We start from the raw sequence: 16,334 nt of genomic DNA, 5'->3' as shown, positions 1-16,334 counted from the left end.
AACTTCAGCGGGCTTTATATTATGAGGTGATCCACTTCACTAATTTGAAAGACTTTTATTACCAAAAAAAATAATAACGAAGGCGCACTTTAATAAGTAGCAGGCGAGGATAAAAACCGAAAGATCGGGTGTGTTTTATTTTGAAAGCTCTGACCGGAAGCTACGATAGCTTTGGTTGCAGAGGAGAAAGGGAAAACTAAAGCCAGCTGACTGACTTGATGCTGCACCTCACCAGCGGAGCGTCAGAGCTTCTCTGCGGCTCAGAGGAGAAGTTGAAGCGACTCTTCTGGAATCTTTGTTTTTCTTCTCCAGCAGTGGAACAGCTTTTCAGTGGGAATTACCGGGAATGACCGACGACCGATGATCGAGAGGTGAGTGATAAACCTAAGCTTCACTTCAGGATTGTTTTTTCCCTCTTTAATGTGATTCAGACAGGAAACATACAATTACAGCATAAAGTGGTGACATCAGTTCCAGTTGCTAATAAGACATCACCAATGTAACGCATCCAAAAACAGTAGAGTGGGGAAAACAAATTTCTCAATTATAAACTGTCAACGCGCGACATCCTTCAAGTTAAACATGTGGGCGGCATTTCCCCCAAAATATATATTATAATATAAATATAAATATTGTCCTTTTGTTACTTTTTAAAAAACATTTTTTATTCCGTTTTAAAGGAATCCTGTTTGATGAAAAAAGACACCTGGGACTTTCCAAAACAACTACTTTTTCTTCACCTATCAGGTAGCCAGCACCTTAAGAGGAACTTACAACTAGAACAATTTCAAGCATATTTTTCGGCGATTTTATGTTTAAGCACAGATGACCACAGGTGTTTATTTTTAAATTTTTTAACTATTCTCGTGTTTTCTCTTGACATTATGTCCACTTCCTTATTATTTGGGGCCCCTCACACCCCTCAAGATCAACTGATTTGCCTATTAAATATTAATACTATATGTATAATATAATAATTCTATAATAATATATATTATATTATGAAGTATGTTTTTTCCATTCACCTCCATCTATTAAAATCCAGCATGTAGAAAACTGCAGAAATTACTGTAAAGCAGTGATATGGTATCAAATATATTTATTCATGTTGTACAGGTTATAAGACCAATCAATAAATGAATAAAATATGTGAATATTTTCAGAATAAAATCGGTCACAGGCAGATCAAATATTGTTATTCTTCAGAGTGTTGTAAGCTGTGGTGGAGTTCATCTACTGTAGACCCAGGATAAATAGAACTCTTGTGAACAAACTGCTGCACAACAGCTGCAGAGCAGAGGAAGATCTGTGTTTTATAGCCGCCATCTCTGGTAGTAAACACAAGCCATTATCAAAATCATGTTTCTAAGCATCTCTCATAAAATCAGGAGAAATATCTCCTAAAAGAGGACCTGAGGTCACCAATATCCCAAATATAACACGAGTCTACGTCAGTCCCAATACTCTAAAAATAGTATTATATACACTGGCCACATTTTTTTATTCTTTTCTCAGACTTAAATACATTACAACTGGTTTCATTAAATTTTGTTCATTATATATTCAGTTTATGATAATACACAGCATTCTTTTTGTCTGGTTAAAAAAATCTCACACGATCCATCCAGCCATCCATTATCTATACCCGCTTTATCCTGAACAGGGTCACAGCTCACTGAGGGCGAAGGCAGACCTCACACGATAAATCAAGTAAATTTAAAGTTGCTTACTGTAGTTTAGTCTGCACTCTAAAGTTTGCATCTGAAATACTTATGATTAAATATTGTTTAAGCTTTTATAAGGCACTGATTACCTGTAAGGTCTTTGATGTTATATGTGTGATATGTAATAGTGGTAGAAGAAGAACTCAGATCCTTTACTGAAAGACAAGGAGGGCTTCCACAATATAAGAATTATTTCATTAGAACATACAGTAACATTCAGAAGCACTAAGGACTGTACAAATACACGTAAAGTGTCACAAATACTCCTGTGTATAATTACATCCTGAAAACTTTATTTTTCTAAAAGAAGTAAAACAAAGCTCTCGTTGCAGTAGGAACACCGCAATCAGACAGTATTTTCATTTAAATCACTAACTTACGCAAGAAAGCTGTTTTGCCTGTCTTAAGATTGTAGTGTGCAGCTTGTAATATGCAGCTTGTAATTTGTAGTTTATAATATGCAGCTTGTAATATGCAGCTTTTAATTTGCATCTTATAATATGCAGCTTGTAGTTTGCAGCTTGTAATTTGTAGTTTGTAGTCTGCTGCTTGTAGTTTTCAGTTTGTAGTCTTCATCTTGTGGTCTACACCTTGCTTTTACTGAAATGCAAAACTTGCGTGAATATTACATTACATTTCATTTAGCTGATGCTTTTATCCAAAGCGAATTACAATAAGTGCATTTCAACCATGAGGGTACAAACCCAGAACAACAGGAATCAAGAAAGTACGATTTTCTTCAAGAAAGCCAAACTACAAAGTGCTATCAGTAAGTGTCATTTTAAGTGCTACTAAAGTTCTACTGTTCAAGGTAAAGTCTGAATAGGTGTGTTTTTAGTTTGCGGTGGAAGATGTACAGAGTTTCTGCTGTCCTGATGTTGGTGGGGAGCTCATTCCACCATTTAGGAGCCAGGACAGCAAACAGTCGTGATTTAGTAGAGTGTTGAGCTCGCAGAGAGGGAGCAACAAGCTGATTGGTAGAAGCAGAGCGGAGGGAGCGGGCTGGGATGTAAGGTTAGACCATGTCCTCGATGCAGACTGGACCCGATCTGTTTGCAGCGCGGTACGCAAGTACCAATGTTTTGAAACGGATGTGGGCAGCTACTGGTAACCAGTGAAGAGAGCGGAGGAGCGCAGTAGTGTGAGTGAATTTCGGGAGGTTAAAGACCAGTCGAGCTGCTGCATTCTGGATGAGCTGCAGAGGTCGGATGGCGCTAACAGGTAGACCTGCCAGGAGGGAGTTACAGTAGTCCAGACGTGAGATGACCAGAGCCTGGACCAGAACCTGCGCCGCCTTCTGAGTGAGAAGAGGACGTATTCTCTTGATGTTGTGCAGCATGTATCTACAGGAACGCGTCGTTGCAGCGATGTTGGCAGAAAGAGAGAGTTGACTGTCGAGTGTCACGCCGAGGTTCCTAGCAGTCAGGGTTGGGGATAACACAGAGTTGTCCAGGTCGAGGGTGGGAGAGTCTTTCCCCGGAAGGAAGAGCAGTTCGGTCTTGTCGAGGTTGATTTTCAGGTGGTGTGAGGACATTCACTGAGAGATGTCAGTCAGACAGGAAGAGATTTGTGTGGCTGCCTATATACTTACATCATTTCACTCTTGAGGATGTTTTTCCTTTTCTAAAAGTGACCTGTATCATGTTAGATTTAAAAAGGCAGCTAGTCTGACCCCCTTAATTTTGCATTAGAATAGCTAGAAGGTTATTGCTGGTATCATGCAAATAAATCCAACCTCATCTAAAGTGCATGTGACTGGGAACATCTTTTCTTGACTATAACATCTGCATTTGTGTGAGGCACAAGTGGTTTTGCTTTTGGCAAGTTCTTAGACATTATCATGAGAGAAATTGACATCACAGTATCAGGTCTTTATTTACTGTGACTCTGAATGTGTCAAAGAGTTGCTTCAAGTTAAGTGTTTCTCAGTTTACTGACAATCACGAGTAACATAAATATTAAATATCAGTAAGGGTGTTTAAAAGTAGTTTATAATTGATGTAAAACTAATCAATACAGGGCTACAAAAGCACATCCAACACTTGTAGCAGACATAGTTGAACAGATGTGGTACAGTCTCTGGTTCCAGAAGCTGGAAACATGTACTTTTCTATGCTATAATATCAGAGAACAAAAAAAGAGACTAAATTACAAGGACAGCCTGTTGCTACACACAATGCAACTGTGCAGATTATTATTCACCATCAATAACATCATAAGACATTTCTCATTGCTCAAGTCTTTATTTAAAAAAACAAACATGATGAGTCTGCTGCAGACAAAGTATGAAATGACTGTAATTATGATATTTCTGAGTCCAAATCTGCCTGAACCAAAGACACAGGGTCCCTTGTCCCCCGGGGTTCAAATACATTGTTTATTTTTTAATTTTTTCTTGGAAAATCTTTCATTAACTGAAATAATGCTGCATCATTCTGGATAGCACGAGGATCATCATTGTCTTGCTTAGAATGGAAATCAATATTTTCTCTCGCTATTTCTTTTCAGTATAAATGTTGATTATAATCATTTACCTGATACAGAAGGAAACACGTTCAAAAAATGTGATGGTGCCCGATGCAGGACACATCAACTTTGGACAGAAAAAGATGACACTTGTCAATGCAGCAGCTTCATGAACCTGACATTGAACATAAAAACAATCACCTTCAATCTCTTGTTTTCTCTTATTAATAACAACCTTTAAATAAAGTGTTTTTCTGTATGTTTTCTTTACCCTGCTGTCTCTCGTTCGCTCTCAGTAGGTTTATTGACATTACTGCAGGTTCCCGCTGCTCTGCATCACACGGTGTAAACCTTCATCGTCCCTTGTTGAAGGAGAAAGTAGCTTGTTTTGGTGCAGCCGACGTCCCAAATGAAAATGCGGCAGAATAGTTGTCTTTTAAAATTGAGATTGCATAGAAGTTGAAATTGATATAACATTTTTAACACGACTCTAAACTAAATTGAATAGATTGAGCTTGTGTTTATATTTTTTGTGATTTTAAATTTAGATTAGAAGGAGTTTTCCAGAATACTGTTTGAATAAAAAACTTATAATCGTGGGTATTTATTTTGAAACCTACAGTCTATCAAAGTGCAGCAAAGTTGAATTACTTGTTTATTGTAAGGACTGACCTGGTGATCTACACATGAAATTATGTTTTACTGAAGTGATGAAGCTGGATAACACAAGCCCAAGCGCGACCTCATGATTTTGACCTGATTTTGTTAAAAACTATTCTCTGCACATTATATTTCCTCAGGATTAGTCCAGAGATATTCATTACTTTGGACATTGCCGACAAATCCAACAAAAGGATAAATGCAAATATTACATTTGTCATTACGTTGTCTGTGGTACCCAGCCCCAAACCAATTAGACTCTAATTATTAGAGCCTTCTGAAGACATAAATGATAAACAAAAACAGGTTTATATTTGTTTAAAAAAAAGCCCCAATAATATCATAAAGCAACTGGGCATTGTAGTTTTTAGCAAACATTACTCATATTGGAGTAAGTGGCACATTTAATGAGACTATTTTCTTTTATGTTGATTGATACACATTGATTTACCAGGAGCTTTTGGACAGAAGTGGATGTGTTTGGCACTAACTTTGGATAAAACTTCTTGTAGGATGAGGTAATTGTTGGTTTTGTACATTTGAATTGGATTTATTGGCAATAATAAAATGCATATTACCAAATTTATCCTTTTAACTGGATACATTTTAAGGCAGAGAAAGAGTGAGAAGGATGACACGAGTTGGGAGATAAATGTGACCTGTCTGAAACCAGCTGGTTGATCTTAAAGAATCACAGTTCCTTCCATGAATAAGTGCTAACAATTTTCATTTGACATTTTTTTCACATGCCTGAGCTTCCACCTGAGGTGCTATAAGTCTCATCTCTCTTATTTTTCATTATTGCGTTATCACTGTTTTTTAAAACTTCACATTTAATCTATTTGTCAAGAATAACTTTGACGACTTGTCCTCTCTTGGCTCGGGAGGAAATCTTTCATTTCAGAGTTCAAGAAGTGTAACCGGGAAAATAGTGAATTTATATAATTGCCATTCACTGGATACACTTCTGCTTTATTAGGATCAGTCTGCTGTCTTGTCGGCGTTTAGTGCTACTTCGCTTTGAGTGACTCGACCCACTCACGTCCCCACATTCTCAACATTTTGTCAGGAATCCGGTTTTCCTCCGTTTTGCCCCCGATCACCTCTCCTCCTGTGTCCCCTCAGTCCCCTGTCTGCTTGTTCGGTGTCCTCCTCTCCTCACCTCCCATAGCCATGCCCCTCACCGGTCCCAGCAGCTGCAGCCACTCACCCCGGATCACCACCTGCAGGTGTGCTGCATCTCACTGATCACCTCCCCGGACTATATGTACCCTGCCCCTGCACTCCTTTGGTTGTCGGTTCATTAGTTCGTCACCCGTTCGTCCTCCGTTCGTCCTGTTCCCATTCCCATTCCCCCGGCTCAAGTTCCACCTGCAGAGCTACCTGTCGGAGTCACCAGTCGGTGGAGTTGCCCTCCCGACTCGGAGGATTATTGACTCTGTTTTTTCCAGCCGTCCTGTCCGCCGTGTCTCCCTGGATCAGTTGGTTGAGTCGCCCTCCCAACTTGGAAGCAAGTGGACACTGTAAGTGCCACCTTTTGGTTTGTTTGTTCGTTTGTTTGTTTTTGGTTATCGAAATAAAGACTGTATTTTGGAACGAAAACTCAAGTCTGTGAGCCTGCATTTGGGTCCTGGTAAAACACCAACCTCGTAACACATTTTGATGTAAACAATTTGATGTTGGGAAGCCCCACGTATTCCAGGTCACATCTGTTTGATGGAGACCAGAGAAATGGTTCCTCAACTGTTTGATGTGCCTGTGCTTCTGCATTTTTACTCCGAGCCTCCGTTCTTTTGGCCCCACCCTGAGTTCAAGCCCTCATTTCCAATCTCAACGAGTCTCGCTTGACACAAGATCGTCATGGTAGCAACAGGTCCTCCTCACAGACTAATTAAATCCACTGTGGAAAAGCCGCTCTGTCTCTGACAGGCATTCCAACTGCTAAACTGGAAACAAAATCTGGATTTTTCTCATGTTAGTTTGCTTCTTTCTGTCTGAGTATTGACTATTTTATTGAGGGAATTAAACACATTTCCTCAACATTGCATGACACTTTCTGAGGCAAATCAAAGCCTGTATTCCTTCAATTTAAAATTCCCTAAGCCTAATAAAACCACAAACGTTGGCATACGACTAAGCACCCAGGATCCGCTTCAACACAATAAAGAGGACTGCTTTAACTTGTAGCCACAAAAAAAATTGTTTTCATGTGCTTCTTGCCATTGGAAATAATGCTGGGTCACTCCCTGGTGCGAACGAGACCCAATTTCACTGTGTGAATATGGGTCGGGCCACCCTCCCTCGGGAATCGTTTGAGTCATTCCATCCTACTGGGCGAAGACCTCGGTTTAATGTAACCAATTGGCAAAAGCTGAACTCGACTGACACTAACTCTGGCATCCACCAAAGCTTTTTATACTAGTACAGCATATTCATTACATTATTTTAATGAACAGCATCAGGGTGATGAGGTGCTGAGCGTTTATTCTGCACTGAGTGTTGAATGTTCGGCGATTTTGTTCTGTCAGAGTTGAAAAATGTTAACACTGTGCTCATCACTGTCACCAGCCGTCCAATCAAAGTGAAGGAGGGGAGGGACAAACACGGTTAACCACCCAACACTGGTCACTGATTGGTCCGCCCTTCAGAGCAAACACTAATAGGAGCCGAGTTACTAGACTGTCATCACAGCAAAGAAAACTGAAGATGTGAGCATCAGACGGTGTAGACAGGCTATGTAGTTAGCTGGACATGGTAACATTTGGGTCTCACTTTAGAGCGGATAAATACAACTTTATGTATTCCTTCGCCATTTTGTATTGTTGGTTTTTGGTCTGCGAAAAAAGACATGTCCCTCCACATTCACTACACACCAAGTACGGCCCCACAGACACTTTAACAGGCCTTGAAATACAAATCTGCAGTACTAATCAGTAGGCAGCAGATGGCCGTTATCTCGTAATAATCTGATGATTTATGGTGTGAGGAGGTTAAAAGCCTGATAAATTGCTTGAATGTTGTGATAACTTCTGTCTGGCAAGATCATCCTTTTTTATGGCAGGTTCTTTTTAATTGTGTAGTTTACATTTTTGTAAAAAATCGGACTTAAGAACTATTAACATTTTTTTTTAGACAAGTGGGTTTCTGGAATGATGATAGTTACTGGATAAAGAAATCCTTTTTGTTTTATTTATAATTTTTAGTGACATGGGAAAAATAGTTTCTGCCTAGAAGCAAAGAGCAAATAGAAAAAAAATGTATAAAGGCAAATTTTGGCATAAGAAAATGATTACCATTTGTCTGTCTTTAAAGATGCGCTGATTCATAATTTGTTGTCATTAATATATCATTTGACAATGTGTAACATAAAAGGGGTCGCTTGTTGTAACAGATGCTTCTAAAATTATAACGTAACTCTGATGCTCCCCTTCAGCAGTGCCAAGTGTTTCCGTTTATTCTGAATCACTGCTTTGGTTAATTTATCGTCTCCACTCCCATCAGTGCAGAGACACAAAAATAAGTCTGATAAATAAAAGGTATTCTGTCCAGCACGATGAAGCATCTATGACACAAATGGGAAAAATATAGAACTGGTTCGTGGCCATCTCAATTCGGCCCGCAACATCCTCAAAGGAAAACAAAACGACCCTCCAAAAAAATCAAAACATTTTGAGACGAATGTCTTTAATGAATCTGTACAGTTATTTACAGGGTTCCTGCTTGTTGGAAATTTCATGGAAAATTAAGGCATTTCTCAAAGTCTTTTCCAGGCATGGAAAGTCAAGGAATTTCAAGAGTTATTTTTCAGGCCAAGTAATGGAATTGTTTTCAGTTGCCATTTATCAAAATATAATATTTTCCATGCGGTCTTCTTTTTATCATGTTAATTCAGGTGTATACTGTATTGCCTGAGTGGTTTTATTATCTTTCTGTTCGTCAACAAAAACTTCTACTAAAGAGATGTCTTTTCTTGCTCAGCAAGGCCAACTTGCAGGAAAATATAGAGCTTTAGCTACAAAATGAAGACTTCAAGGACTGGGTGATAAAAATAGATGACAGAAAAGCTGAATGTAAAGTTTTTTAAACAGCTATAGATCTATCAAATAGGGGAGGGAACCCTTCACTGCCACACCAACAGTAAGAAGCATGTTGGCTTTTTACTGTTTCTATTTGAAAAATGTTGTGCACATTGCCAGTTTTTTTGCACAAAGGTCAATGTGTTAATAATGGTGCATAGATCTAATTGTGTGTGACCATTATTACACAGTAGGTTTAAGGTTTGATAGCTTGTAGATTGATGGGAATAATACAAAACACATTTCCTGGCCTTTTCAGCACAACAGCAGCCTGTTTTTCTGCCCATTATGGGTCGTAAAGTTTCAGCTTTTAAGTCAGTGAAAATCAAGGAGTTTGACATTTGACATTTGAGTGGGTACCCTGCATTTCACTTGGTTCCAACAGAGGGTGCATCGATGCAGGCATTACCAGTTTACACCAAAGATACCAGACAAGACGGTGTAGAATCGGCATAATAACAATGACTCGTCATACGTTTGTTTTAACTGACAATCCCAGGCTTTTTTTGTAGCCGGACATAATTTGTAACAGTAATAGTGAGTTACTTGTAACACTTGTGTCACACAGACACGGCTGTTTCACAAAGGAATTGACGAGGTGATCCTCTCAAAACTCTGCCATTTTCATCCGTCAACATTTTGTAACAGATGTGACCAGCTGACCGAGCTACAATCTGATCAGCTGTTAAAAGTGACATGCTTTTCTTTCCAAAACTGCCTTAGGGCAACTTGACAAGCCGAGTCGCAGGCGACACCATCAGCTGGTTTGAGTCTAGCTGAGATGGGCCAGTTCACCCTGCTGCAACCTTTCACTGCAATGTTCTCATACAGTTTTTTTCTCATCGTAAATCTTTGGTCTGAACTCAGCTTAACAGTAACAGTAGATTTTGATGATCGTAAAGCAGTCTGCCTTAAGTATATTGTCATAACATAATACTGTGTTTCATCACTGGCATCTGCAGTGGTGCTACAAGATGTAGGTTATTGCAACCTCAGTCACCAGACTGACAAACAGCTGTACATAAAATTCAACATCAGGCCATCTGAGCTGGAAAACAGCCTTGAGTAAAGCAATCTGTTATATTAAAACAAATTCATGTAGTTGAACATAATTCAGCAAAATTAGTTTCATGTGTGGGGTACTTGGCTACTTTATCTAAGTCAAGATGGCCCTCTGGGGAAAAAACACATTTTCCAAACCCTAAATCAAGAAGCTAAAGTGGCAAATATTTTTCTCAACAGATGGTGAAGATTTAAAACTGTTTGACTGACATTGGAGACAAAAAACACGCAAATCAAAGCTAAAATTACTTTTATGCTAGACATGTGCTTACACAAGCGCACACACACACACACACACACACACACACACACACACACACACACACACACACACACACACACACACACACACACACAATTACTGCAAATATTACACAATTAAAAACACAAGCTCACTATTTTGGTGTTTTACTATCTAAAAGGTACATATAAACAAGTCATATTTCACCATATGTAAACAATAAGTCTTGTATAATCTGTCAAAAACAATTTTAAATGTATCCTCACATGCAAAAAAATGATTGGTGATGCATATGTTTTTAGCATTAGCTTTTTCATTGTTCTTGAGACAGTTACATTAGCAGAACACAATATACCCAGCATTAATAATCGATAGACAGAGAGGTAAATGTTATTGTGTTGTATTACAGGGTTACAAACTGCATGTAATGTGTTGTATTACTCTTTGCTTTGAGACCTTGTTCTGAGCCACAGGAGTGTAAAACATTGTTTCACAAATAATAACCTAAAGGCCTGTGCTTTAATTATTGTGATGAAACGGACAAGCTTGCAACACTTTGTCAACATGTGAGAATTCACCTCCCTTGCTGTTTGCATAAAAGCAGTTTTAACTGAGAACATCGGGTGATTAGTGTTGACTGCACAGTTTGAACAACAAAATATAGTTTGAGCTTAAACGTCAGGTTTTGTCTTGAATTCAGTTTTAAATCCTGTCTGCCTGCACGTATATTTTCTGTACTGATGATGTCAATAATTCAAATTGTCTGCCTTTATTCAGGTCCTGTGTGACGGACCTTGATTGCTCAGTAATTTAAACAATTAATCACATTTGCACAGTGTGAACGTCCTGAAGGCAAGGGCACAGCGAGTGGGGCTCTCTTCTGCACTGCACGGGCAATCAAAGGAGGAAAGGGCCCTTAGGTCCGACGGCAGTGTTTTATCTGTAAGTATCTGTATTAAGTATACAGCATTCATTCATTCAAGCCACTAAAAAAAAAAAAAAAATCTTTATTCAAGGAGAAAATGTCTATTGTTTAATGTAGGAGAGACACAAGGGCATTGATTGACCTAATTATGGAAGTCTGTGGGCTTTGGGAGCTGATGATGTGTGCTTTTAATGTGATGACTCAAGAATGTAGCCATGAACTGAAACAACGAGCTGCGCACAATTGAAGCGACTGAATGACGTGTGTGTCTTGTGATCTCTCCATTCAGCCCTGGATGCACATGATTTCATGGCTCAAACTTCTCTGTCAAAAAAGGATGTTGTTAGGTTGTTCTCCTCACTTCTCCATAAATGCTGAAGATTGCAGTGTGACATAAGGATAGGAGTAAACTCTGATACGAATCAGTAATATTAACTTTAACTAAAGCTGCATCAAACATTATTTTGATGCTAAGAATGACTAGATGGAATATGTGAAAGGTCCCTAATACCTCTCACCTCGATGGACCTGTTTAGCCTAATTCGACTAATTTTTTTGGGCCTGCTACATGACAGAAACAGCTGGCAATCAATTGCTGGTAAAGTTAGCGCCCAGCTGTTGTGGGACATTGAGCAGTTTAAAAACCAGGACTTTCTCCCAGGTGCTTCAGGTCTGTTGGCTGTCAAAAAAAGGTTACTTGTTGCTAATATACTTCCTAAATGTGGCCAAAAAACAACAACAACGATGACAAAATCACATAATGCAGCTTAAGGCTAATACGTACTAGTAGGGTTAACAGTTCAATCCACAAGTGGTACAGTTTGTCTGTTCAAGTAGAAAAGTGCGGGTGGATCGAAAAGTTGTGCGGAAACAGACTGCAGCACGGTGACATCCACAGAGCAGAGGGAAGCAGCAGCTTTCATGAGTAAATCTTCCAAGTTTGGTCACTTCAGTTACACGTTTTTGTGTCCTCTGGCATTTGCAGAGGGAAGCAGCAGCTTTCATGAGTAAATCTTCCAAGTTTGGTCACTTCAGTTACACGTTTTTGTGTCCTCTGGCATTTGCCAATTTCACAGTGGACCTCAAACTTGAGCAGAGAGCACACATCAGATTTGTGTGCAACAGAAGTCACAGGGAGTCAAATCTGGCGAGTAAGGGTGGTGAGGAGCGACGGTCGTGTTGTTGAGAAACATGCGTACTAACTTGGAATGCTTTCATACAAAGGTTACAGCTTGCTTCGTCCCAATGCCTGCGTTTAACAGGAGGAGTTTTTTGATTCAACGTAGAAAGTTGCAGTCCATTTACCATTACTATTTATCCTGTCACTGTCTTCCTGTTTCATTTTACAGTCCCGCCATTGAGCACACACCATGTTTGGCCAGCAATTAAAAAAAATTGGGGGGCTACTTCGGGGCACTTATAAAGAGTTAGCATGTGGTTTCCTTTTTTCCGGCATTCCAGGAAATATGGAAAAGATCAGCATTCATTTGCAGTCACATTTCTCGCCACATGATGGATTTACGTCCAATATTCCCTGAGAGTGTAGTTCTATTTTTGAGGAAAATATCTGCTTCATTAGTTGCTAATTGCTGCGGTTTTGCATTTGTTACCATTCAAGTTGTTATGCACTCCATTGCTAATATAAAAAAATATTGATTCTAGCCACATCAAGCAGTATTTCCCCTGTATCCTGGGTTGTACTGGTTTTAAGATGTGGTCACAGCCCCTCCCCCACTGTACGAATTTAAGGCTGGGGCAAAATTTATCTGTGCAAAAACATTGTCAATATGCTGCCATTAACCACCAATCAATTCATTCCTTTGAGTCTGATTATGGATTTTACTTAATTGTGTATGTACCTCAGTGCCTTAGAGCGCTCACATTAAATTTTTGATTTTGATTTTATACACTTTATTAATCCCCGAGGGGAAATTTCTTCACTACAGCAGGGGGGCTCTCAGGGGGGAGATGCTGCAGCAGGCTGCCACGACCGCGGCGCCAGGTAACCTGACCTGAAGTGCATGTTTTTGGATGATGGGAGGAAGCCGGAGAACCTGGAGAGAACCCACGCAAGCACAGGGAGAACATGCAAACTCCGCACAGAAAGGCCCAGGACCGGATTCGAACCCAGAACCTTTTTGCTGTGAGGCGACAGTGCTAACCACTGCACCACCGTGCCGCCCTTAATAAATAAATAAATAAATAAAAAAAACCAAGAAAGAAGTATGACCTTTATGAAGTGGCGCAGAAACAGGATGGAAGGCAGAGGTTGTTGTATTGTGCAACACAGACTGTCACACCACATACCAGAGATTGCCTTGCACCTCAAACCAGTAATTCATGTCTTGTATTCTTTGAAAAGAATGACCTTTTCCAACCGTGACAAGTCTGACTGTTAGACCGGCGGCTGTGATTGGGTTTTACAAAACTACACATGTATGAATGTGCTGTCCAGTGGATTGTGCACACGCAAAGCACACTGTTGATTTCTTGTGAACTTCCTTTTCAGACTGCCCAAATCAGAATATTGGCAGTTACCACTTCATTGTGCACTACTAATCCCCTTCAGGGCAATATGATAGATAAAATCATCATCTTGGTAGACTTGTTTTTTTGGGGGAGCCAGAAGTGACCATATTTGGATAAATAGGGGAGGAGCAAGGGGGAGGTCTAACTCAATCTGACTTGATCTGACTCAATTTTACTGAACCAGCAGATATTATACTAACCCACCTATGCTAGAGGCCTGAATGTACCCTGACCGTAACTTTGAAAATATTTTCAGAAGGACCACACCAAGACTAATCAGGAGTCAATTTAGTTAATAACTTTGTGATGACCTGCGGAAAAAAAAGCAGTCATTTGTAATTTCTCAATTTACTTTTCCAGCGGAGATTCCTGAGTCACAGAACCAGCAGAGTATTGTGTTTGTTCCCAGAATTTTTTTCTCTAAATTTGTTGAACACATCGTGGCATAGGTGTGTAGTGGTGCTGGAATAAAAAAAAAAAAAAGAAACAAGAGTCAAGCATGAATAAATTTACACTTGGACACAATTAAAATTATTTTAGAAGTGTAAATGAAATACATTGTAGCCTTAATCTGATCTTGCGTTGTGCTTTCATTGCTCACTATAGTCAGACATTTTTAAAAGGCAGTCAGCAGCCTTAACTTCATTCACCATTGAAGTCCACAATACTTCCACACGTTAAATCTATGATGCTTTTCAGTTCAGCACAGTTCGCACCAGTGACTGTTCGTTAGAATTTTGAATATGAAGTGACCACTCAAGGGTGTTAAGTGCTATCTAGACAAGACAAATTGAAAGACAAATTGAATTACAGACACTGAGTGCATTTAAATGCACATTAGTATCGAGGATTTGTGTCATCTGGGCTTTGCTCATACTCAGGATATGGCATTTACATGGAACGTGAGAAACCTTGTTCTATATAGCCCTGTATACATGATTATAACAGTATTGAGGTTTCTGATTACCTGTGTGTATGAACTATCTGTGCCTTGATTTTTCACATTTCAGCCATTACATTTTTTACCAGCAGAGAATGTTTCTGAAACATAAGGCGATCATATTCAACTTCATCGTGTTTTTTCTATTAGACTCTTGCAGGTAGCATACTCTAGTTTCTTAAAATCTGTATAAGATGTTCCTGTACAACACATAATTAGGGTACTCCAACAGTCCAATCATAAGCAGGATATTAATGCTCATGTAAATAAACTCAATGTCTAAACATATAGGTTCATAGGACATGAAGGCATTAGCACTGCCAATTAATCTGGGCATTTAGCTGAAGGCTTAATAGCCAGCCACCCACTCATTCCACATCATAGAGCAATCAGTGTATGGCTCTGTCTGCATGTTGTTCGGTGCTGTCAGCATCTCTACTGCTTTTCCAGATGATCCTTTTTCTATTAAGTATTTTTATCACCATTTCAATGATGGATTTCAGCAATATTTCATCATCCAATATGTTGTCATAAACTGTACATAGATATACCACGGAACATGTTATCATGTGTTGGCTCCCTTCTCTTGATTGAACACTGGGAGAGGTGGGGGTTGCTTTGACAATACTTTTTGATTAAGAAGGAGCTGCTTCGAACCAAGCTTTTAGACCAAGGTCACTTGTATTTGTACAACAATAAACTTGGAAGATAAAATTGGATTATACTTTTATTGGTTGGAATGTAGTTGATGTTTAAGAGCAGTGATACGGCAGGCAGGATAGTGTAGGTACTTTACACTATAGAAAACCTAAGGTTCTGTATCTCTGTATCTTAGTCTTAGTGCATTTAGTTTGTTTGTTCACTGAGTAATGTTTAACGGTTATCATCCAATACTAGGGATGTTATTAGACAACAAAAAAAACACCTACTTCTTACTGCAACTTATGTAATGCAATAAACACAGCTCAATGAGTGCTTTTACTTTTGTTATTGGAAGTACCTTCTGCTTCTGTACATTTATGCAAATTGCAGCACTGGAACTGATATGAACAGTTCATATGAGACCTGAATCTCCACACAGGAATGTCAAAAATGATATACATAAATTAATGAATAATGAATGAATCAGGGTGCCCAATAATCCCCAGAATTCACACATTAACTAAAGTGACACAAAAATTGATGTGTCAAGTCAGTTCTTTGCCTCTATTTAATTAAAATGTTACTTTTGTATTACCAACAGATCACAAGACAGTACTATTTTAGATCTGTGGGTATTTCTTGAGAAAGATACACAGCTCTTTGTCTGACGGTCAAAAAGACAGCCATCATTTTTTATTTTTTTTCCTGCTGTGTCAAAACTTTCCTCAGTTAAAAAGACCCATGCTGGGTTTCCTTTGATTTCACAAATCCACAACTGAGACAAACCACACCTTCAAGCCTTCATGATCTTATCAGGGAGGAAAGCTGCTAAATGTGCTGTCAATTTCTCCTCTCCGCTCGAGTGATGTGAGACAGTCTCTCATCGACACCTGTGACATCTGTTTCTGATTGCTGATTTATATGAAGCGTGCTGGTCTGTAAAATGTAGGCTGTGTGCTCATGAATTATTCTGTATTTGCATTTCACACGCTACTCGCAAAGGTAGATTAATGCTGATGTGTCCTGTTTACCTGATCCCTGCATGTGGGTTTGTGAAGTGTTTTGAATT

General features: G+C 39.2%; 1 protein-coding gene across 1 annotated transcript in view; it reads left to right on the top strand.

Moving 5' to 3' along the window:
* Positions 1-283: 283 nt before the first annotated feature.
* The window catches only part of opn5 (opsin 5), a 60,055-nt gene continuing 44,004 nt past the window's right edge, over positions 284-16,334 (top strand). Inside the window, exons 1-2 of the mRNA XM_069703073.1 lie at positions 284-371; positions 11,066-11,171. The gene's annotated coding sequence lies outside the window, so the exon portion shown is untranslated. The remainder of the gene's footprint in view (positions 372-11,065; positions 11,172-16,334) is intronic.

This window comes from Brachyistius frenatus, unplaced genomic scaffold (genome assembly GCF_029030835.1).
Source record: "Brachyistius frenatus isolate BFR_SWC_R1_liver_20210118 unplaced genomic scaffold, ASM2903083v1 Contig_44, whole genome shotgun sequence".
Lineage (NCBI taxonomy): Eukaryota > Metazoa > Chordata > Actinopteri > Embiotocidae > Brachyistius > Brachyistius frenatus.
This window is presented reverse-complemented; position numbering and strand designations above follow the sequence as displayed.